Source organism: Euprymna scolopes, chromosome 17 (assembly GCF_053919585.1).
Source record: "Euprymna scolopes isolate OS-2025 chromosome 17, ASM5391958v1, whole genome shotgun sequence".
NCBI lineage: Eukaryota > Metazoa > Mollusca > Cephalopoda > Sepiida > Sepiolidae > Euprymna > Euprymna scolopes.
In genome coordinates, this window is record NC_136498.1 from 14,893,052 (window position 1) to 14,917,663 (window position 24,612).

The window sequence follows — 24,612 nt, forward strand, 5'->3', positions numbered from 1 at the left end:
CATTTTTTCCCAACAAACCATAGTCATTAGAATTCAAAATGTGTGATGAGTTTATGAAACGAAAAGAGCGTCGAGTTGTTTCCATTTTTGTATTAATTCAGGTTCGTATCAATTTGATATGTTTCTGAATTTTTTAGATGAGGATTAAGATATGTATTATTTCGATTGTTTGGATTACTGTTCTCATCTTGGAAATTATTCTCGTGTTTTGGTTGATGTATGGTTGTTTCTTAGTTTCTCAGGCCTTTTATAAGAAAAAACATGCCCCTTTCTTCATCTATCTTGAATCATTCCAAACAAATTTCATGTTCTTATGCCTAATAACATTAAAAAAAAAGAATATTCGGCAAATAGGTTTCTTTCTTATTAGTGCAGATTAGGACCCATGGAAATTCCAGTGTTTTCTACATCAATCTGTATAATGTATTATTAATAATAATATTCTTTTTTTTTTAATAATGAATGTCAAGGTCTATACTATTTTAAATAATGAATGTTAAGGTCTATACTATTTTAAATAATGAATGTTAAGGTCTATACTATTTTAAATAATGAATGTTAAGGTCTATACTATTTTAAATAATGAATGTCAAGGTCTATACTATTTTAAATAATGAATGTCAAGGTCTATACTATTTTAAATAATGAATGTTAAGGTCTATACTATTTTAAATAATGAATGTTAAGGTCTATACTATTTTAAATAATGAATGTCAAGGTCTATACTATTTTAAATAATGAATGTCAAGGTCTATACTATTTTAAATAATGAATGTCAAGGTCTATACTATTTTAAATAATGAATGTCAAGGTCTATACTATTTTAAATAATGAATGTCAAGGTCTATACTATTTTAAATAATGAATGTCAAGGTCTATACTATTTTAAATAATGAATGTCAAGGTCTATACTATTTTAAATAATGAATGTCAAGGTCTATACTATTTTAAATAATGAATGTCAAGGTCTATACTATTTTAAATAATGAATGTCAAGGTCTATACTATTTTAAATAATGAATGTCAAGGTCTATACTATTTTAAATAATGAATGTCAAGGTCTATACTATTTTAAATAATGAATGTCAAGGTCTATACTATTTTAAATAATGAATGTTAAGGTCTATACTATTTTAAATAATGAATGCCAAGGTCTATACTATTTTAAATAATGAATGCCAAGGTCTATACTATTTTAAAAAAAAAATGACTCTTTTGTGAAAGTAACTGTCATTTAGAGTTAAATATTTTTTAAAATAAAACTAATATATCTCTTATTAGTTAATTAATTTATTTAAAACTACCAGGCCATCGAGCATTGCCTGGTTGTAAAATATGCATAAGTATTATATTTTAATTCATGTAGAAACTGAGGCATATGCATGCAAGTATTATGTTTTTTCTAAACGGTTCACTTCTTGTAAGTAAAAAAAAAAAAAAAAAATACTCGAGCTGAAATCGAAACCTAAAGAGAATGAGTCAAGTATAATAACTGTTAGGCGAGCTTGCCAAGATCTTTAAAACGTGTTTTCAAACCTATTTTGTCTTAACATAAGGAAACTGTCATATGAATGATTTGTACATGCGCAGTCATGAAGCAGTTGACAAAAAGAAAAAAAATCTGATTACCCCCCCCCCCCATCCCCGTGCCAATTTTTCAATTTTGACCCTTTAGCAAGCCCTTCTTTTCCGGATGAAAACTGATTAAAAAGTTTTCCACATGTCCAAATACCCTATATGCCAAATTTCAAGTATGCAAATCAAAAATTCGTTGAGTATATAGGTTGAGAATTATCCTCACACACACACACACACACACACACACACACACACATTCTCACTTTTATAGATGTATAGATTTAAAATTGTAGCAATTTAATTTTTAAACTGTTAATCGCGAATCAGGTTTTAGGATTTTGCATCGGTATCCAATCACTGGGGTTTTCTCTATTTAGGTATCTCGTTTGCGTACCATCTTATAAAAACAATAAAAATTCTGTCTTACTGTAAAAATAATTTTCATTATCACTTAAATATTTTTCAAATCAATAAAAAATGTATTCATTTCAATTTTATTGTTTTAGTCGATGAGAAGGCATAGTTTGATTTGGGAACGATTCTTTTTAAAATGGTAACTTTTTATAACCTTAACAGCATTAAATTAATCAGCAACCACGATCTTTATGGATGAGACGATCTCATATTTTTTTTTTAGTTTGTGTGAAAGGTAATAACGTATATATATATACGAACATGAAATGCCTTAGTGTATTATAATATCGATCTGTCGTCATGCAGGTTTCGAGTGATATAATATTTTAAATGTGTGGGAAATGACATTTTCATGGAGTGAAGAGATCCAGTGGTTGCTCTGTGTGTGTGCGTGTTTCTCGTCTTGTAACTGTTCAATGGAAACGATGATGATGAGCACAGGATATGGTCGCCCCTGCCCTCACCCTCACTCCCACAACTTTCTGATGTGCCTCATTATTTTTGGGACCCCATTAAAATAAAATCAGGCGGAACCTCTGCCTCTTCCTGTAAAAAATCCTAAAATTACCCCCTCCTTACTTCTCTTTCTCTTTGCTTCATTCCTTTTTTCTTTTTCCCAACCACTTTTTTTAATCCCCCTCTTTCTCTCTTTCTCGTTTGCACCCCCCCGGTCCCTCTCTTTCTCGTTTGCACCCCCTCCCCGGTCTCTCTTGCCCCCTCCCGGTCTCTCTCTTTCTTGTTTGCACTCCACGGTCCCTCTCTTTCTCGTTTGCACCCCCCCGGTCTCTCTCTCTCCTCGTTTGTCCCCCCCCCCCACTGCAGTCTCTCTTTTCTCATTTGTTCCTGCACCCCGGTCTTTCTCTTTCTTGTTTGTCCCCACCCCCACCCTGGTCTCTCTCTTTCTTGTTTGCCCACCCCTGTCTCTTTCTCATTTGTCCACCCCTGTCTCTCCCCTCCTCATTTGCCTTCCTTCCTTCTCTTTATTTGCACCCCACCCATATTTTCCTCATTTGCTTCCCTATCATTCTTTCCCATTTTCTTTCTCTCTTTTCCTCAACTAATCTTTCTCTTTTCTTTTTCTTCTTCCTTTACACCCCTCCTCTTTAATCGATTACCATATTTAGAATTTCCCCCTTTCCAAAGTCTTAAATGGTTCTTCATTAATTTATTTTTTCTGACTTTTACTTATATCAACCACCATTGTCTATTTTTATCTGATTTAATCATTAGCAATCATATTATAAGGAAAAACATTCCTCCTCCAGCAGACAAGAGGAAATGAATAAATGGTCTGAAATTAATGAAGGTTCCCCTGCCTTTAGACATGAAAAAAAAATAAATAAATAAAAATAAATAAATAAAAATAAATTCTTGTAGGGGATCTGATATGTTTTTAGGCCCCCAGCCTCTTTTATGATGTACAGACTTTATTGAAAGGACACAACTAATGCCTCATCTGCTGTTAATTTATATATATATATATATATATATATATATATATATATATATATATATATATATACAACTGCTGCATTTAAAAAAATAAAATATTTCTGGAGATATATATATAATATAAAATGTTGCACTCTTGTTGGCTTTTATATTTAAATTGTAATCAATTTCTTTTTTATGGTTCTGAAATTTTGAGATGAGGATTGATAATTTATATTTTTTGGATTATTTGAACTACTGTTTTCATCTTTAGTGTTATTCTGTGGCCTTTGTAATATGTTATTAAGACCCGTGAGCTGAAAAATGACGTCATCGCTGAGGTCCTAGCAGGCAATATCTGTCAATCATTGTCAATAATGAATCAAAAATGTTTACAAAAGACATATAAAAACTTAAAGATTGCATTAAAAAAAGAGAAAAATAAGGAACATCATTTGTACTGAAACTCGTACAATATTAATTTTAAAACAAAACAAAAAAAAAAGAATTCGAAATGGCAAAGTTTTGTGCTTATGCGTTAAAAGTAATTAAACATTTCAGTGTTTCATGGATTTTAAAGACTAAAATATATTCATTATTTACTTATAAATTACATTTGAAAAGAAGAAAAGAAAGGAACACAATTTGATTCATAGTAAAACCGAACTTTATTCAACATCTCTGATGTATCATTATTTTCATGGAAAGTGTTCGACTGAGCTTCAATCTATGGTCCTTTCACAAGAAACACTCGTCTAGCTGTAAACACTATCAATAATTCCTCCCACTCTTTATCTGTGCCTAAACCTAAACGTAGATTCCATGAACAAAGCTTCTTTCTTAGAACTGCACGCCTGTGGAATTGTCTTCCGTTTTCCTGCTTTCCGGCTGACTACAATATGGTTGTCTTCAAGTCTAACGTAAATAAGTTCTTGATGAGCCGTTCCATATAAGTTATCAAATTTACCAAATTTTCATTACTAATGATTACTATATTGTCCAATTTCTACTGTACACTCTTTAACCCTTATCCTTGAGTGGCCTCTTGGCCTTGATAATGTGGTGATGCCTATGTAAAAAAAAAAAAACACATAAATAAAAAATATGCATGTAAAATTATGTATGAAGCAGAAGACAATCAAATGTTGCAAAACATGAAATATGAATTTAGGAAATAAACAATTAGTAAACAGTCAACTTAAAATCAAACGATAAATGTTTTAAAAAATTAAAACGTACAATAAATAATTAAAAAAAGATCAAAATGAACAACAATATTTTTTTTAAAGATCAAAACTAACAAATTTTTTTAAAAATCAAAACCAACAATAAATAATTTTTAAAATGAAACTGAATGATAAATTAAGTTCAACTGAAAAATGAATATGTTAACAAAAATAAATAAAACAAATTAAATTCAAACAAATGGTAATATAAACAAGGTTACTAATGCAGAAATATTTCAAACATAAAATATTAAAACATTACAAAAATTCATTGTGAATTTAATTAAGTTTTCTTTTTTTTTTGTTTTACTAATATTGTCATCTCTCTCTTTGTGAGGGTAAAAAATGTTTAAACTGTTTTCATGCTGCTTTTTCTTTTTCTTTTTTTTTCTTTGGACACTAAAAAACATACAATTAAAGAAAAAAAAATAATGTCTAATAATAATAATAATAAAAACTCATTTAACGATTTATTTGATAAATAATATATACGATGGTACTTTTTTAAATATCATGAAATTTCCAAATTTAATAATTAAATTAAACAGAAATCTTTTTTGCTTTATTCACTTGGCAAGAAATTCTTTCTTAATTGCATGTATCCAAATGCAATGGCTGACAAAAACATGCTGTCTTTGAAGTGTCAAAAATGGTTCAAAATTAAAAAAGAAAAAAGATGAACAAAATACCGATAGAAATGCACCTAATAAGTGTCATTGTGACACTTCCTGACATTTATTGAATAAATTTCTATCAGTATTTTGGCTATTTTTATTTCATTTTTTAAAAATTTTGAACCATTTTTGACACTTCAAAGACAGCATGTTTTCATCAGCCATTTTGATTGCCTGGTTAACTTAGCAGCTTGACACTATTTGTTTTGTTTTTTTTCACCGAATAAAAGCTTTATATTCTGTTAAAACACAAAACTTATCCAGGTAGGTAGAAGAGTAACTTGTCTTGTTTTTGGTAAGATTAATTTGTTACATATTTGAATTTTTGAACCTTTGTTTTCGTTTGTTGGCTTCTCTGCTAAATCCCTGAAAATAGTTATCTATTTCCTTTCGGTTCTGTCATTAGACGTTATCTACTTCTAGTTAATTCTTGGGACTCGTGACCAGATTCAATAGACAAAATTCCATGACGTCAGCAGGTTACATAATTTTAGTTCCTCAGCCTTCTTAATATTACGACTGGCATGATTATTCTCACAACGTTTCAGCTGATGTAACCTCCAATCTTTTTCAAGTGTATCCTGTTGAATTCAGGAGGCTTTCTGTCAAACTTGAAACTCGTAGCATAATGGATAAAGTAGTTAGTAAAATTCAGTTATAAGTGGCACTCTTCTAGAGGCTGAAAGTTCAATCGTCAATGTGGGTGATTCTATTCGGGGGGGGGGGGCACCTGAAAAGCAAGTCAAGTAGATAAGTGTTCAAGTGCCATTAATTATTGAATTATCCCTTTGGAAGAAGGGTTATCTAGATAACCGATTTCCTTGTTGTGCCTTATACAGTTGGCCTTTGAGAAAACAATCTGATGACTGATGGTAAGAGGTATAGATTGAGAGAGGGAGAGAGAGAAAGAAAGACAAAGCCCCAAATAGAAAGGGAGCATAAATTAGAAGTTACAGAGATAATAAAAAGTGGCTTTTTGGCCAGTTTTGTGAAGTGAATTTCGTTGGTGAAGGGAGTTCGTTAGAAAGTTGAGGTTATGAGATCCTGGCTTTCAGATGTGTTTTTGAATCTGATGGCCTCCATGAAAAACTTAATTTCAACCATTATATTCCTGCACCCAGAAGTCAGTCTGATTCCCCAAGTTTAGAAAGGCCCAGAGTTCCTGTTCTTATGAGATTATACCTGTAACATGTTTGAATAACTTCTGAATAATTATTTGTTACTAAAAAGACTGCCTTTGTGATTTTTTTTTTGTTTGCCTGCGGTTGCGAAATGAATTCTTCATTTCAGATTGATGTTCAAGCTTGTGAAAACAGACCTCATCCCCAATGTCCAACAATAGATGGCCAGCCGAAGGACACTTGTGGTAGGGTTTACGACCAGCCAACATGAGAGTAAGACTGCTACATTGATTTAGAGTTGTACACGACTTGTGTGTTCAAGTAGAAAAGCAATGAGTTTCAGCAACCAGCGAGTGTTTGGCATAGATATTAGGGTCCCAACCACTTGATGAAAAAAAGATAAAGACGAGGATAAAAACTAGACAAAAATGAGAAAAGGCAAAGACGAAAAGAAAACAGATAAAAACAAAAGAAGTTTTAATAATTTATGAAACAACTTTAAAAAATTATAAAAATAAAACGAACACTAGACCACAGATGATGATCAGATCACGAGACGGAGTTATGAAGAAGTCTTCGCCAGCTTAAAGACTTGAACTCAATTTTAACATTATATATAAATTCTTAATGTTGCAATATTTTAAGTTATAAGTTTATTATATTTTTTACTAGAATATCTTGTCTTTTGCTTTTCCAGTTTTAATAACGAGTCCTTTTACTTTTCTAAGTCTAATCTTAACCATATTACTTTTCATGCTCACATTTTTCTATGTAATCCATGATTTTTTCCAGGCTTTACTTTCAAATATTTTCTTTTTTGTGTTCAATATCATATGCATTGTCAACACTCCATAAAAAATTATTACCAACTTCTTCAATTGACTAAATAAAAAAAATCAAATAAGACATAAGATGTAAAGGGACAAAAAACAGAGAGAAACAGAATTAATGGGCGACATCGTAAGCGAAATATTATTAACCTTAACACGGCAAAGAGCACCACTTTTGTTAATTTTCTCTATATAACCCAAATAAGATGGTATGCAAGCGACATTCTCACTATGATTTCTGAAGGTGTCAATGATGAAAAAGTTGCTATGGTAACCAACAGCCAATCAGAAGAAACCGTCTCATGTTCCTTACTAATTCGGAAAACTTTTGAACACCGGTAATTTTATAACTTTTGTTTTAATGAATGAAAAATTTTATTTCAAAATATAGCTGAGAAGCTGATCTATGAACTGTAAAAATTGTTTGAAATTTGGTTGCAAAATGAGTGAGTGATGAAGCTTTAAAGTAGTTCTAAATAAGTAAAACTAACACTTAACCATATATTCAAACACGGTCGTGTTTCAATGATAATGACTTTCTTTTTTTTTTTTAAACTCTATTAAAAGTTTAGTACAAGCAAAGATCTTTTACACATTTTAGTTCAGAAGTAAACAAATTCATGACATTCATTTACGTATGTTTCAAGAATTCAACAAACAAGTTTTGTTTTCAATCATTTTTGTTGCTATCAAGTCACTTCATCAACGCGGGGGATAGACAACTTTGAGGTCAAAACTAGAGTTCACTACAATAATTCATGAGGATGAGGGAGGTTTGGAACATAATTACAACTTATTTCTAAAGAGCATACAAAGCAGTGAAGCCATAACATATGAGGGTCGTTCCTAAAGTAAAGCCTCCTATATTTTTTTAACTTAAAAAAAGTGGAAGAACTACGAAGATGGGAGTAGTATCATTAAAATGAGGAACTTTTTGTGCTTCAAAATTTATTTTTCTACATAGTCACCATCATTCTCAATGCACTTTGGCCAGCCTCTTTTGATGTCTCAATCACAGAAGTCCGGAAGTTCAGAGCACACTTCATCACTCACATCTGTCACCGCTCTGAAATCGATGAACCCGTTTCCTCAACTGCATCGGCTTTGTAAATGTTCAACAAATGCTAGTGAATAATGACTGGTTCAATTTTTTCTTTATGGAGGAATTCAATGATGCATCTCTGCTTCTAACCCATATACATAACAGGGGTTGTTTTCTTAGTCTCACACCAGCAATAACTGCAACAGAGAGATGAAACCTTCAGGTTATAAATGCATAAATCCAGTCATAACATTTTATGACGAGGGAGGAGGTATTTTAGTTTTTAACCAGGTTAGGTGCAACTCCAATCTCCCCCCCCCAAAAAAAAAGAAAAAAAGATAAAAAATTTCTGATGGCTGGAAATTTTTTTTTTTTTTTTTTTTTTTTTTTTTTTTGATTTTGCGTTTAAAATATTTTTCTTTTAATTTTTTTTTTTCATTTGATTATTGGAAAGGGTTATGTTTGTGTGTGTATGGTTGTTGGTGGTGGAGGTAGACATAAAAAATTGACGCCGGATGTCAAAAATCGTCAAAGACGGTAAAAATGGAAGAGAATAATTGACACTCATATTAAGAAAGAAAGAAAATGTCCCAAACTCTAAAGTTTAAAAAGAAAAAAAAAAGACGTATAAATTGGCACAGAACATACTTGTATTTGTTTCGGCACTCATAATGGATCAGTTAGGGCCTGCTCTAGTGGGAGAAATGGTCACGCATTGAATGAATGCTGACCTGACATGTCTGTCTACCTCAGTAGCAGATATAGGTGTTAACCAATCATGGTTTCAGCAGCGAATCCCATAGAGGCGAAGGTCAAGGATCACCTCAGTATCATGTTTCACTGTTCTGAGCCAGGCCTTCAACTGACTTCTGAAGCGTTTTCTTTTTTCTTTTTTTTTTTTTTTTCTTTTTTTTTTTTTTCAAATCTGAGGAGGGGATGGTTGACTATGAATGAAACCATGTGGGTGATGAAGAATGTGATCGAACCAGTGGCGAGGTCTTGGGAGGTTGGTGCAGAGAGGATATGTTATAGTGAGAATAAACGATGACATTTCAGATGAACTTCCACCAACGGACACAAGGATGCGATGCAAATAGTAGTGACAGAATACTTCGTAGGTTGCTTGCTCTCACTGATTATATTTTCACAGCCATACAATAGTGCGGATGAGAGCTTGATATATGCGGCACAGAAAGGAAAAAAAAACAAAAAAAAAACGGAAAGAAACAACGTATAAATCGGCACAGAATGCTGAACAAAAAATAGGGGGGAAAATGAAAATAGATTTGTATTCTCTCTTCTCGTTTTCATCTGGTATTTTGTACTCGTTAACTTTTGTGTGACGCGACGGATATATATATATATATATATATACTTACAAATAAATATAAATTGCTCTTCATTGTAGAGTGGAGGAGGTTTATCTAAATTAAAACACAAGAAACATAAGGTTTTAATAAAATGTGATTTTTTTTTTAGCTTATGAATTAGTATTTAATTAAAAACAAATGTGTAAGTCGATTATTTTACATTTTAAACCTAAAATGGAAACTTGATACCCATAGGAAATTTTCTTGCTGAAACGCCATTCGGTATGTCTGTGGGAAGGGAGGAAAGAGTCAAAGGGACATGTATGCTTTTACTTCTGATAATTTTCTTTTACTCAAACATTTGAGTATTTGTGCAGAATATGGACCGTATTATCGTCGGGATATTCTGAACAGGTTACGTAAATCAAAACACTTTTTCAATGAAATCACAGCAGCCGACAATTGGCAAATGGTATCTTTTGTTTATTAATTTTTTTTTTTTTTTTTTTTTTTTACAGCATTATTTGGTTATTAAATTGTTAGGTGAAAGTACAGAATAGTTAAAAAGCCTCTCTCATTATATTATTTATTTGTTTATTTATTCGTTTTACTGTTATTTCATCCCAAACAAGGTACACGACCACCTACCACATGAACATAAATGGCTACTATTTGGGACCAACACTACAGGGATACTATTTAAAGAGTTAAGCAGCAAGATGTCTGTTCACACTACACTTGAACTTCTGCATGTCAGTACATTAAGGGAAGCAGGGACCCGGAAGGGAATTCCAAAGTCTAGCTGTTTGTGGGAAGAAACTATTAGAGTAGAAAACTTTCTGGTATCTAGGGGTCTTTACAGTGTAGGGGTGGAATTTTGCTGCTTGTCGCATTATTCAGATGTGTTTACGTTGAGAGAGTTCAAGTGCTTTGAGTCCGTCAGTGCACATTCCAATGAAGTACTTGTAAAACAGGCACAGGGACATAACATTTTGGCGATGGGACAGGAGTTGGGGTTTGGTTGGTAGTGTGGGGTGGGACCTATTTACTTCACTTGCTTTCTTAGGTAACCTGGCGCTTCCCGTGAATCATAATATTAAAAACAAGTACCTTTTTATTTTAATTGAAATTACAATATGTTGACTGTTTTCGATTATGATTATAATTTTTTTTTTCTTAATTTTTAAAATTGTTTGCTAGCGTTTTAAACATTGACCATTATTTTCAGTAAAATAAAAAACAAACAAAAAACAAAAAAATCAAAACAAAACAAAACAGATTTTTCTCGGCAGCTACCAGCAGTTTAAATAACTTGCCCAGAATATGCCGATGATAATATGGTCCTTATTTTATACAAGTACCAACATTATATAGCATAAAAGAGATGGACATATTTAAAATTTTACAAATTATCAGCACAACGATTTCTGGGGAAAATATATATTTATGCAAAAAAAAAAAAAATCTCTTGATACAGACAAGGATGAAATCGGTCAATCAACCTTTTTCCCCTCCCCTTATCACTTTTGATCATAAATATAAAAAAAAGTATTCCCTTCCTAATTGCACTATTAAAAATTTGCCCCCCCCTCTTAAAAAAAAAATCAATAAATATTTATGTAAGTAAACTAAACTGCTTGCCTACTATTTTAAAAAATATACTTTTTATTTTTTTCACCTCTCTCCATTGGGGCTGCCTACTGCGTCTAATTTTTTTTTCTTTTTCCCCTCACTGTTATGTTTTGTATTCTTTTTTTTTCTGGTTGGGAGTTGTTCAATATCCTTACGACACCATCTCTCTCCATCCATTCTTGCCATGGGAAGGCTGGGGGTATCCATTCCGAGAGCCGTTCGTAACATGAGTTAGATGTTGGGCAACAACAACAACAACAACAACAACCGTAATTTAATTTATTCGCGGAGGGGGGGTATGTTTATTTTGTATGCAAACTTTATTCATTAGCGAGTACGTACACAATATAATTTTTTTAAACTAACCAAATACCCTAAATATTTATCCCTATAAACATTGTTAGATAAAAACAAATTCATCCAGAAACTAAATATAAAAACATTTTTGTAAAATAAAGGGAAATAATTCTTACTCTTGTCTCACTCATCTCAAAGATATTTTAAGAAGGGCAACCCGGCAACACCCTTTGTATTATTCAAAGAGCAGATTTCAATAGACGTGCGTGCGCAGGTACAGTGGCTTCAGTTAATGTCCTAATTATAAAAATAAATTCTTTCAGTTGCAAATATATTATTAATAATATTGTTGATTTATACCTGAGATTTTTCATCCAAATTGATTTTCATATATTCATTTTGTGCTTCTTACTTCAATAACCGACAAGGTCACATCAACAACAAAAATATTTTACTAAAAAGTTTTAATCAGAAACAATTAAAGATTATACATTTTTATTTTTTATTGGAATCCTTTGAGACGAGTAATTTGTATATTTATTTATTTATTGCGGACTGTTATCCTCATCTTCATAGTTCTTATTTCAGCAAATTCATCCTCTGGTCTTCTTCAGGCGATTAACCACAACAAGATCGGAATGATATATATATATATATATATATATATATATATATATATAAAATCAATATAATATGAAAAGAAACCTACCAATCTTTCACAGCATTGAAAGATTCTTCATTGGTAACATCATACATTAGTATAAATCCCATAGAACCTCTGTAGTAGGCCGTTGTAATGGTTCTATACTGTTCTTGGCTGGCTGTGTCTTGTAAAGAAAGAGAATTATTTAATGGAAATATAAAATCAGAAAATTCAATTTTGGAAAAAAAAAAAAAAAAAATTGGGGAGCCATGTTTTTTGTATTTTCAAGGGAAATAACTCTTGCACAACTCAAATATATTGTGAGAAGAGTTATGGCCTTTGCATTTTCAGAGAGCAGATTTTAATGGACGTGCATTGCATCGCACAGTGGCTTCATTTAACGCCCTCGTTATGAAAATAAATTTTTCTTTCAGTTGTAAATATATTAATAAATATTATTGCTAATTTATATCTTAGACTTTTCATCGAAATTCATTTTCATATATTTGTTTAATGCTTCACAGTATCACTTCAATAACCAACATGGTCACATCAATAAAAAAAAAATCTGAAAAACAGAAAATGAGAAAATTCAATTTGGGTAAGAAAAAAAAAAAAAAAGTGGTGGTGGTGTATTTTAAAATGTAATTATTGCTATGGAACTGGCAACATCACGCCTGTGAGACATAGAGAGGATATGGAGAAAACGAAAGAGTGGGGTTAATCAAATTATTGTAGAACATGTATTTGCGCCATACGAAATTCAAGATTTCAAATGCTATTTTTCTTTCTCTTGTAGCAAAACTATATGAAAAATGAAATCCAGGTTGCAGTTTCCGCAAGTTTTTCCTGCATTTTTAGTGTTGTTTTTTGTTTGTTTCCCTCAACTTCCCAATATTTTTTTTTTAACATTTACATTTCAAAACAAATTAAAACACAATTGCAAAACAGCCTAACAGTCATGCATATACACGGGATAAAGCATCTGTAGCTATGGCTATAACTAAGGTATGGTATACCTAACTAAGGTATCGTATATATAGTCTTGGAAGTTTCTTTAAAACTATAAAGAACAAAAATAATTTTTTTTTTTTTTTCGAAATGTCCTGCGTTGGAAAATTATTTTGTCAATAAGGCAATTAATTTCCTTCAACGTTGAATCGTTTTACTTACATGTACTGACAATAGTACCCATGTTTTTAAGGAATAGGGTAGGGGTCAGCAGCTGTCTACCATGAAACACTGTTTCATGGATTTAAAAACAAAACATTATATTTAATCATGGCTCTCAAGCAGTGTTGATATATATATATATAATTAGCCACTGACACCTGTTTTGTTGTCTACAACTCGTCAGACGAAACACGTGTCGGTGGATAATTATATTTTAAAAACAATATATATGCTGCTCCCCATCGGGGGGTACCAAATTGGTAAAAGGGAAAACTATTCACAACTTGCATTTAGGTAAAAATGCACTTTCCTATAAATAATTGAATTCATTTAAAAGGTATCGCAAAAACAAATAAATAACTTAAATACTATTAGGTTATCAAAGAATTAATCTTGGAGAAAAACTCGACACTCTTAAGAGGAGCAGCCAAATATATTAAATGAAAGATGTGGAATAAAAGTTATATATAACTTTAGTTTATTATAAGAACAATAAGGAAAAATAAAGGGGAGAATTAAAAAAAAAAATTTAGGCCATGGCATTTCGAAACTAAATGCTTCTCATCAGAAGAGAAGGGCTAGAATAACACAAAATGCAAATATAGAAAAAAAAATTGGCTTAATGACATTTAGATATGAAATGAGTATGAATGAATAGGGTAATATGATAAAAAATAATCAAGAAATATTAAAAGTAGTTACAACATATGAGAGTAAATCGAAAGGGTAGTATATATGTAGGTAATAGTAAAATAAAAATATGGGCCACTATTAAATAATGGGGATCATTAAAGAAGAGCAAATAATAAAATGAAAAGAAAGCGGAGAAAGAAGTTAGAAAAAGTAAATAAGGGACACGGAAATACATTTATAAAATGATCTGGAAGCGAAGAAAATAGGATCCAAAAATTATTCGCTTGCCCCCCCCTCTCCCTGCCAGTTGCTGTGGTTTGATCAGGAGTAATTTTAATTTGTGTCTTCCCTTAGATCGTTCTACCATCCCCACGTTATCATGTCATTTCTCTCTATGCTCTTGTGGCGATTCTTAATCGGAAGTCTTGTTAAATTTACCTTTAACGGTCCCACGGATACTCTGCTACTTTCGACTTCTAGTGATTCCTGTACCCGCAGTCTTGGTTTTAAAAATTGATAGATCCAGATTACGAATTAGTTATCCTACTGAATCACATCCCAACACTGTTTTAACCGCTGGTAAAAAGTTTGTTGCGATAATTCAAGGACTTAAGTTATGTGACCACCTAGATGTGATATTAACTGCCAACACTCATAACAAAAATACAAGTAGAAACCTAATAAAATGAAATTAATTCATCGTAATTTTTTTATCTGTATTGAAGAGGAAGGATCAGAGTTTAAATAACACAAACATTTTTTTATTTTACACTGAATAAAATGAACGTCAGAAAATAATCAAAATATTAAAAAAATGAGAAATTAACATGCTCTCGTAGATATACAAAAGACAGGTATTATAAAACATCTATAATATAAATCTCACCTGTCTGTTTAAATGTATGTATGTATGTTTGTATTTCTGTCTAAAACTTTCGACAGAGGCGACGGATTTTCACGAGATGGGTATCGTTTTGAAGCTTGACCCTTCGAACGACAAATATCGAAAAATTAACCAACAACTTTAATTCCTTCATTTTCGATAGGCACTTTTCTACAGGTCGCTTTTTTTCGCTGATATTTTCAAAAGTCATCGCCTCTTTTTGATTGTCTAGCCTAAAATTAAATCTACATCACTTCCAGTTTGACTATGGGCGCAGCAGTTAACGCGTCATGTTTTTTTTGTTTGTTTTTGTTGTTTTTTTTTTTTTTTCATTTTCTTTTCCTCCTTCGCGGTACGGGTTAGAGCTTGCCTGCCTACTACCACTTTTTTTTTTTGCGCTCGCAATTTTCCTTTTTGTTTTTTGCTCAACCAACACCCTTACACACACATCCACTTTCTTTTCCCCCTTCGCATCACGGGTTCGAGCCTGCCTGCCTACTATAACTTTTTTTTTTTGCTCAACACACACCCACAAACACCTGGACAACGCCGGCCACCTAGACTAGTAAAAAATATTGGGGAAAAAAACTTCGTACAAAAAAATATATTATATCTTGTTAAAGTTTTTGTTCAATCATTATTCAAGTGAAATATAACTGTAAAAATCTTACCTTGGGCTTGAAATATTAAAACGACATATAAATATGTTGTCCAGAAAATTTCATATTTTAAGCAGACAACACCTAAAATAATTAGCTTCTGGTTTGATATAGAACCCGTTAACTGACAGAATTTCCTTTAATATTAATTTTCAATATCGCAATTTGTAGTCTGAAAATAAAATATTTGAATTATTTTTTTTTATTAAATTCCTTTTTATCAATTTTTAATTCTTTAAACTAAGCTTTTTTTTTTTTTTTTTTTTTTTAAATCTTAACTAAATCCTTGAATTAACTTTTTGGAAACTTTTTTCCATACAAAATTTTTCTATGGAAATAAACTAAAAGTCACATTTTTATTTAATACTAGCAGATTTTAAAAATGCCGAGCACAAATAAATTTAATTAACTTTTAAATTATAATTGTTTCAGTTACTTGGTTTCGAAATTGTACTATGATTTTTATCAGCGAAATGCGAACAGATTAATGCATCATTGGCTTTCGGTAGAAAAAATTATTCACGTTCGATTTCTAAATATGTTTTATAATTATTCACTATTCGAAAACGGCATCAATTAAAAAAAAAATTTATTTATTAATTGTTAACAGTAAGATTGTCTGTTTATTCATAATAAGTTTTAAGACCGAACTTTCGACATTATTTTTCAAAACCTTGAAAAATTCAATCATTAAAAAGCAAGAAGTAATTTCGCAAATAGTTTGATATTACACAGGTAAAAACTGTCATATGTAAATAATAAATAACAGAAGATTTTCATCAAATCGCATCCTCACATAAAATAGAAATATGAATACCTCTGGAAAATAACGACACTTGACAAAGAACTCGAGATTGCTGTATTACTGTAAAATAGCAACATTTATTTACATCTTAGAGAAATATAAATTTAAATCGTTCCAACGTTAGTTTTTTCTTGCAATAAGTGTTCATTAAACAGGCTTAGCTAAATCAGTATCTTGTGAAAATGGCATGCAATGAAGATTACTGACACACGTAATTTGAATGTGGTTATTTTCTGAGAGGGAAAATAGTCATTAAACCATATAAGCGAATTGCGTGTGTGTGTTCATCGCATAACAAAACGGTAGTTCGAAATAAAATTTGCTTAAGAAGAATTAATTTTCGTTCGATATGGTAACTTTCCATGATGAGGTGCATGATTTAACGTGGCAGAAGGACGGAATCTCTTTAATATGTGTCGGGGTGGAGAAATCTGAGGAAAAACTGATTTGATTTTGGCGAATCCTTATATAGAGACGTTCTGGAATGTGCTAGATAGTTTTCTGTATCACTGCGCATGAAAAATAACATTGTTCCTTTATTACATGTGCGCTAATGGGCAAATTGCAATATTGTGTGCTTGCGTGTTCTGATAAACGTAGGTGTTGAAACGGTGATTGCTATGAAAATGTCTCTGCTGAAGATTTGTTCTGGCCATATGTAGTGGTTACTACAACAGAAACGGAAATCGATAATTTTCATTAGGCACGGGTAAAAATGGCCGAATAAAGATGGGGGGAGGGCATAGTTTGAAAGCCGATTTATCATAATTTTCTTGTAGGTTCCTGACTACGTTTTGATTGTATTTGAAAAATTAAGGACTGAAGTTAATTTCCAAAAGGAAATATATATATATATATATATATATATATATATATATATATATATATTTGTACACGTGAAAAAAAAAAAAAAAATTATGAAAAAATTTTCACGGCGAGCTAACCAATTCAGATAGATCTTGAAGTTAAATAAATTCATTGTAAAAATCCTTTAAAAGATAAATATGAGTTTTCTGGGCCTATTTCAAAGATAATTAGTAAAGTAAAGTTCTAAAATATTGAATTAAATAAAAAAAAGACCTTGTTTGTACAAAAAATAGCTTAATTAGCCCCCCCCCCCAAGTGAGGGATTCTGCCCTTCGCAAAATCGCAATAAACGAAGTTTTGTAAACATGGAAACCAAAAATCTTAGACAGTCGAAAGGCTGTCTGAAAATGACGTTATATAGTTAAAAGGATGTAGGGGTGCTAGTTTTCTTTTTTTCCCCCAGACGTGCATCCGTACATTCCTATCCTGAACGTTTGTATCATTCTTACCATTTTTTAACCGAATTATTTTTCTATATTCTTTAATTGATTTTTTATTTTTTTATTTTTCAAAATTATGTTATGCCGAAAGTTTCACATTCATGCAAGCAAGGAAAATATCAAAAATCTTACACATAAAAATTATGCAAAACCTGTAATTAAAAAAAGAAAAAGAAATATTGTTTGCAATTATAATTATTTTGTGTGAAAATATTAAATAAACAATGCTTAATTCAATGATAATATCGGTAGTTCGAGAAATTAATTTTTCTTCGAGTTATATAGAATTCATTAATACGGACTTTAGGGGCTTTTTATTTTTTTGTAATGTTCCTGCAAAAATTAAATAATTTTTTTTTAATTTGCTACAATTTACGATGCTTTATTTTCATAAAAAAGCAATAATAAATTTATGCATATTTTTTTTTAATACTAAAAACCATAACTTTAGTAAAGGTATTTTTGCTTAAACAAAATAATACATTTCCACTAAGATTTAAATAAAAATAATTAGTTTATTATATTTTGTGATCATTATTTGATAAATACTGAAAATTTCAATAAAATTGGTAGTTTCCTGATTTTTGGTGAATTTTGAAGTAAAGGGAGGGGTTAAAATGTTTATACATTTTGAGCATCGACATTTATGTTGCACGTACCTAAGTTTAATCGTTATTAGAAATATTAATGTCCGATTATTTAGATGATTCAAGTTTTAGTCAGATGTATGTATACAATTATAGGAATGAATGATGGAGACGAATTTATGTAGTAGTAGTAGTAGGAGGAGGAGTGAGTGATGGGCGTGGCCATGTAGTAACCAATTGCCAATTGACTGGTTTTTGGGTTTCCTTTTGGTCCTTTCCACCGAATCGGAGTTAATTCCGTCGTTTTACATGCCTACCTGTTGTCTATATAACTGAAAAGGTGGCATGACCATTCATTATTTGGTCGTTCGTTTACACCAGTTTACTGTCTGATTCGGTTGTTTCTTCTTGTTTGTACAAATTTGTCGCGCTCTTTCTTTTCAACTGTCGACATCACATTAATTCCAGCAAATAACAAGGGAGATCACTCTTGTCTATGTGATTTTAAAGTTCAAGGGAAGCCACTCCCGTTCACATTTTTGATAACAGCTTGTATTATTTCGCCATTACGTTTTAGGTTTTAAAATGTTTTTCTTTGCTTCAAAATTCAACATTTCATACGCGTCGATGAGAAATTAAGGGCATTTTACAGTATAGACAACAAAACGAAAAAGTGGTAAAACAAAACAAAACAAAACAAATATATAATAAATAAATGTTATCAAAGTAAGACAAGTTACTCTTTTATCTACTTGGATAAGTTTTATTTGCTTATTTTAAAGCGTTTATTTACTTTGAAACATAAGTAGTGTCGAGACTTAAGTTAGAACTAAATAAAATGACTGACGTTAGATGGTTATCTGGATAGTCTCCATAATCGCCCCCAAATCGAAAATTAAACAAAGTACTGGTAGAAACCTACCCAATGAATATCACCGTTTTAAACATTACGAAAGAAAAGACATTAATTTTTTTTTTGATTACTGTTATAAAGTTTATTACATTAAAAAAAAAGTCGGCGCAGTTTTCTTTAATAATATTTTTAATCCCGCTGCAACTATTGTTGCATTTCAACATTTGGTGCTTGTATAGTTCATGGACCGTGCTATTTTTGTTAAGTATAGCATTTTAAAGTTAAGTTCAATATTTGCAATATCTTTTATTTATATTATTGTTTCAGTAAAAGTACGAAATAGTTAACAAAGTCCCACCTCCCCATGTTAAGAATGGGGTTGTAGCAGAAACAAATAGAACTCTTTTCTTGTGCGTCAGTGCTTCCCCTGACTGTGCGATATGACACATACTGACCAATCAGAGGCATAGCGCAGGGATCTTCCTTACCCCCTTAAGGAACTATAACTGCTTCCGTCCCGGACAAAAAAAAAACTCTCCCTTTTCCAGCGAGACGTCAAAGAGAGCGGACCTGTTTCCTCTCTCTCTCTCTCTCTCTGCCTACCTCGGTATCGACGGTCCCCACTTGGGAATAACTACCAGGCAATGGCAGATGTGTTCTATCCCAGCTATATCTAAATGGCATCTTGCCTTACTTCAATAAACCTTTTCCTTGCAAGTTTTACGAAGTCGTTTGTTCGTTTATTTATAACTCTAATTCCCCTTCTCAGAGGGCCGGGCCGCATCCGTCGCTATCCTGGTTCACTGGAGTATACTTGTGATGTACTTCTGGCCGTGTTCCTTGCTCCCAGCTCACAGGACCATAGATGCAACCCAGCAGGACTACATTCTTACTCGAGGGTGATCAGACTCTCACTGGTCACTGGAAAATATCTTTCTGCTGCTCAGGGCACGCGAAATGTGCATGACCGCAAGTCCGTGTGGCAACATTGTCGATTTCGGTCGTCACTCTGGCTTCGTGCTGGATCCAGTCTATCTCTTTCATCATCTGGCGCCAGGGCATACCTGAAATAAACTGCATCTTCATTTCAGGCCGGCAATCGAGAAACAAGGAAAAACCCTGGGACATTTTTATATAACGAAACAAAATAATTATTCATAAATCATTTACACTTGTTATAGTCGAGTTCTTTGATCCAAGCTTCATGATGCAGGTTGCATACTTAAGTTCCACTAATCAATTTCCCAGCGAAGAACAAGAGCTTTTCAACTTAGCTCTTATGAGGGTTCGCCCCCTCCCCAGGCGGGGTGAGAGCGATGTGGACGCCTCGAATGCCAGTCAGTAAAAAAACCCTAACTCCAAAAAGTCAATCGTTTTTATCAAATCAGAAATTCCTCCTTCCCCCTTTTTGGAGTTATTCTTTCTTTTTCTTCCCTTCCTCTCCCTCTCTTCTTTTATCCTACTAATTTGTACTCCCTTTTGTTCTTTCTTTTGTCCCGAACCTTCTCCCTCATTAATGACCATATCTCTCCCTAGGTTCAATTTATTTATTTATCTGTCCAACTAACTTATCATGTAATTAGGAGTTATTAGTCACCCCAGCTGTCTTCCATATCACTCAGAGGTTTTAAAAACAACCTTTTCGTTGTTGATAGATTTTTAACAGTCGTGATATAGGAACAAATTCTCGTTTGTCTTTCTCTTAAAAACTCCACCTCGGCCCTGATGTGATAAGCGATAACTATTTATTTCCATGAGTGATTCGTCATCTGAGTCAAACATTTTCGGCTGGCGACCCTTTTTCCTTTCCCTTCCTGACCCTAACTTCCTATAGATGTCGGCCAGTGAGACCGCATCCCCCACGTACCTTTCAACAGAACATTGTTTCTTTAATAATTTGAATTGTTGTTCTAACTTAAATCAGGAAACGACCCTGTATTTTTTTCCTGCCAACTCGAGAATCTCATTATCATATTTATTTATTCATTTCTTTCCCATCTTCTCTTCCTCTATTTGTAAAAGCAAGATCATCTGGTGTCGCCAGGGATCTCGTCATATATTCAGTAGCTTGTGTTGAAATATTTATTTTATTAGGGAGTGCCCGAAAAGCATTAATTCAACTCCCTCAAGGGTTCTACAGTCCATAAACTGAAGAAACACCCAAAATTTTAATGAAAAATACAATTCCTCTAAATTGCATTTATTTTAGCGTCCAAAATATTCTTTGGAAAAAAAGAAAGATACATCTCTTAGTCAATGAGAGGTATTTTCTTTGCATCAATAGCGTACACTGCGCTTGGATTGGTTTATTGACGATCACCTGAGGCTCTCCTACCGGGAAATGTCAACAGGACCACTCTTGACTATTTGTGTACCCAACTGCATATCTTTGGAGAAAACAAGTAACTATAATTACCAGTGTTGGACTCTTAGCACAAAGTGTAGCATTTATTCTATCCTCGACCAGAGCCGGAGAAATCTTTCTAGACTGAAATATTTATTTTTCTATGTCAAGTGCTAGAGTGCTGCTTTAAAAAATGCTGTATTTTACGAACATTAAAGATCGACCTTGTATCTGACAATTTTCTCGTGAGAAAGTAACTAAATAAGGACTAAATCATGTAACATTAATGCACATTGAATGTGTAGATAAAATTAAAGTGATTTACCTCAGAAACATCCATGTGTCTGTGTGTTTTGTAAACTCCAGTTACTTAATAGAAAATCCAAAAAGGCGATGCGTAGCGGGATTTGATATTTAGTGGTCACTTAAAAGTAACGTGAATTTTCGATGTTGATATATTTTTTTTTTACATAGTCATCACCACGTATCAGGGCCCAGAGGTCACTCGAGGATAAAGGTTAAAGAATGTACAATAGTCAATTGGACAATATAGTAATCGTTAGTAATGGAAATTCGGTAAATTTATAAACTAAAGTGGAACGGCTCATCAACTTGTTTACGTTGGACTTGAAGACAACCATATTGTAGTCAGCTGGAAAGCAGGCAAACAGAAGATACTTCCACGGGCGTGCAGTTCTAAGAAAGAAACTTTGTTCATGGAATCTAGGTTTAGGTTTAAGCACAGATAAAGAGTAGGGGAATAAGCTGTATAAAAAAGCAAGCCGTTTGAAGAACGGGAAGGATTTGTTTGAAGAAGATGAGCCGTGCATACATACCACGTTGAGATGATACAGATTATCTACTTGAATGAACATGGAAGGCCAAAGGAGACGAAGAAAGAAAACAGCAGTTGCTCATTGCTGAAGAAAATTACAAGCTATTTCGGCAGTATATTATCCTTCGGCGATGGAAGGCAAAACTTTTGATGTCTGGTAAATTCTGGAGTTTAATGGTACTATGAGCGATATACCCGTTGTCGAGTGGATTGAAAACGTGGAGCTTGTATGTGAGTTTTGCGCTATGGAAGGAAGAAGTTTCTAAAGAATATTTAATTCATAAGCAATCCCCAGTTACAGGTTGGGGGAAATGGCGCCGTTAGGTTTTGCAAAGAAGTGTCGCCATCCTTCCTCCGCATACAGCATTTTTATATTTCTGAAGAAGTCGTTCCAACCTTAGAAGTTTTTCTATTTTATTTTTAAATCTTTCTATAAGAGATTTAACTGTATAAACTTTAGATAACATTTTCACCATTAGATGGTTGGCATCGTATGGCTTAATCACACCTAATCGTATGTACGATAGATGCTAACTACCAATTTCATTTCAAGGTAGAAAAGGAAAATATCTTGGATATGTCATATTATTGCATGCCGAGGAGTGTAATTTGGTGTGTACGTGTCATAGGGATGTTTCGAGAACGGCTGTTTTGTTCTGACATGAAACGTCTGCTTGGCGGGTCTGTCGTCAGGTTTTCTTGGCGTTGTTAAGCGTCATTAGTGGCAGGGTTTTCATCGGCGTTATTGTCAGGGACCGTTTTGCTTGAATTGGACGCTTGTATAAAATAAGCAACAAGACGTCATTTTTTAAAATAAAAATCAAATTTTATTTATTTCAACAAGTAAGGAGACCCATTCTTGATTACGTTGAGATCCAAACTATTTGCGACCGTTCGTGACAATCTCCAAGTTCCCAACTTCTTGCGATCTGATTATTTGTGCGGTGCACAGGCTTCAACTGATAACATCCGTCGCCGACCGTGATCGAATCCAAACCCAATTTTCCTTTTCTTCGTGACGAGAGAGAGAGAGAGAGAGAGAGAGAGAGAGAGGGGGGGGGGAGAGGTACATATTAAAACCAAAGAAATTGAAATGTTATTTTATTTTTCAAATCCCGGTCTCAGCCAAGTTTAACCTTTTTGTATTGGTGTACACAAATTTCATAATCAATATTGCTCATCAGCCGTCACTTTCAACTTCAACCTTTTAACTTCAGTTAAGTGGAGGGTTGCTGTATTTCTCAGGTTTATAATAGCGCATGTTGAAACATATTCGTCTTCACCCGAGTACAACGATATATATAAGACCCCAATATGTATGGAGCTGGGACTCCCCCATAAGGGCTCTCACTTTATTATTGTGCCATAGTGAGGTTCAATTTGTTTGATAAAAAAAAGAAAAGAAAAATGAAAAATTAGTAATACATTTCAATTTCATTAATAAAAAAAAACACTGTTTGCTTTTATTATTGTTGTGGCCTTAAAGGGTCGAGAAGGAATAGCATGAATAGAAAGTACAGAAGAAATGGGTTGACAGAGGTGGCTTTTTTTGTTCAAACCGATTCTATTAATAGTTCAGAAGAGTCTGTTCAGTGACAGAATAGGTTAGATCTCTATAACAATTATTTGTTAATTAATATTTTCCAAATAATAAAAATATAATTTTGGAAAATATTTCAAGTCATTTTTTTTTTAATAAACATTGTTTAATTATATTATTTTGAGTCATTAGAAAATTCAGACAACAAGATATTATTTAAAAAAAAAAAGAGATAAACGGCGAAAATAATACGGTCAAAATGTGAAATAAAACTTATCGCAGTCATTTGGCAGGTATTATAAAGTTAAAATGTTTAGTATAGCTAATAATTCAGTATACCATAAAACAATTAATTAAATGTTAAACTTTGATTATTGAAAATTAAAAAGTAGAAATTGTCGCTATGCAACATTTCAGCAACCATTTCTTGACTGATTTACTTACGTCATAAAACTTCGCCACACAATTAAAATTAAAACCCCTTTTTTTCTAGATAGCTTTTCTTCTCTCAGAGGCAGAATGCTAGTCTCAGTCTTTATCTGAATGGCTCATCTCTTTGGTGGTCATTCTCTTTATTTTTCTTGATATGATTGTTTTACATAGCCGATCATCGTGAAACATGTTCAAACCATGTTAAGTCGATTTTTATTTCGAATAACATTTTTGATGGACCTGTTAATATTAAGCCAATTTGCAATATCTTCATTTCTTAGTCTATATGATGAAGTTACTCCAAGAACAGTTCTTAAACATTTGAGCTTCGTTTCATGCTCTGCCAGTATAGTCTATGTTTCA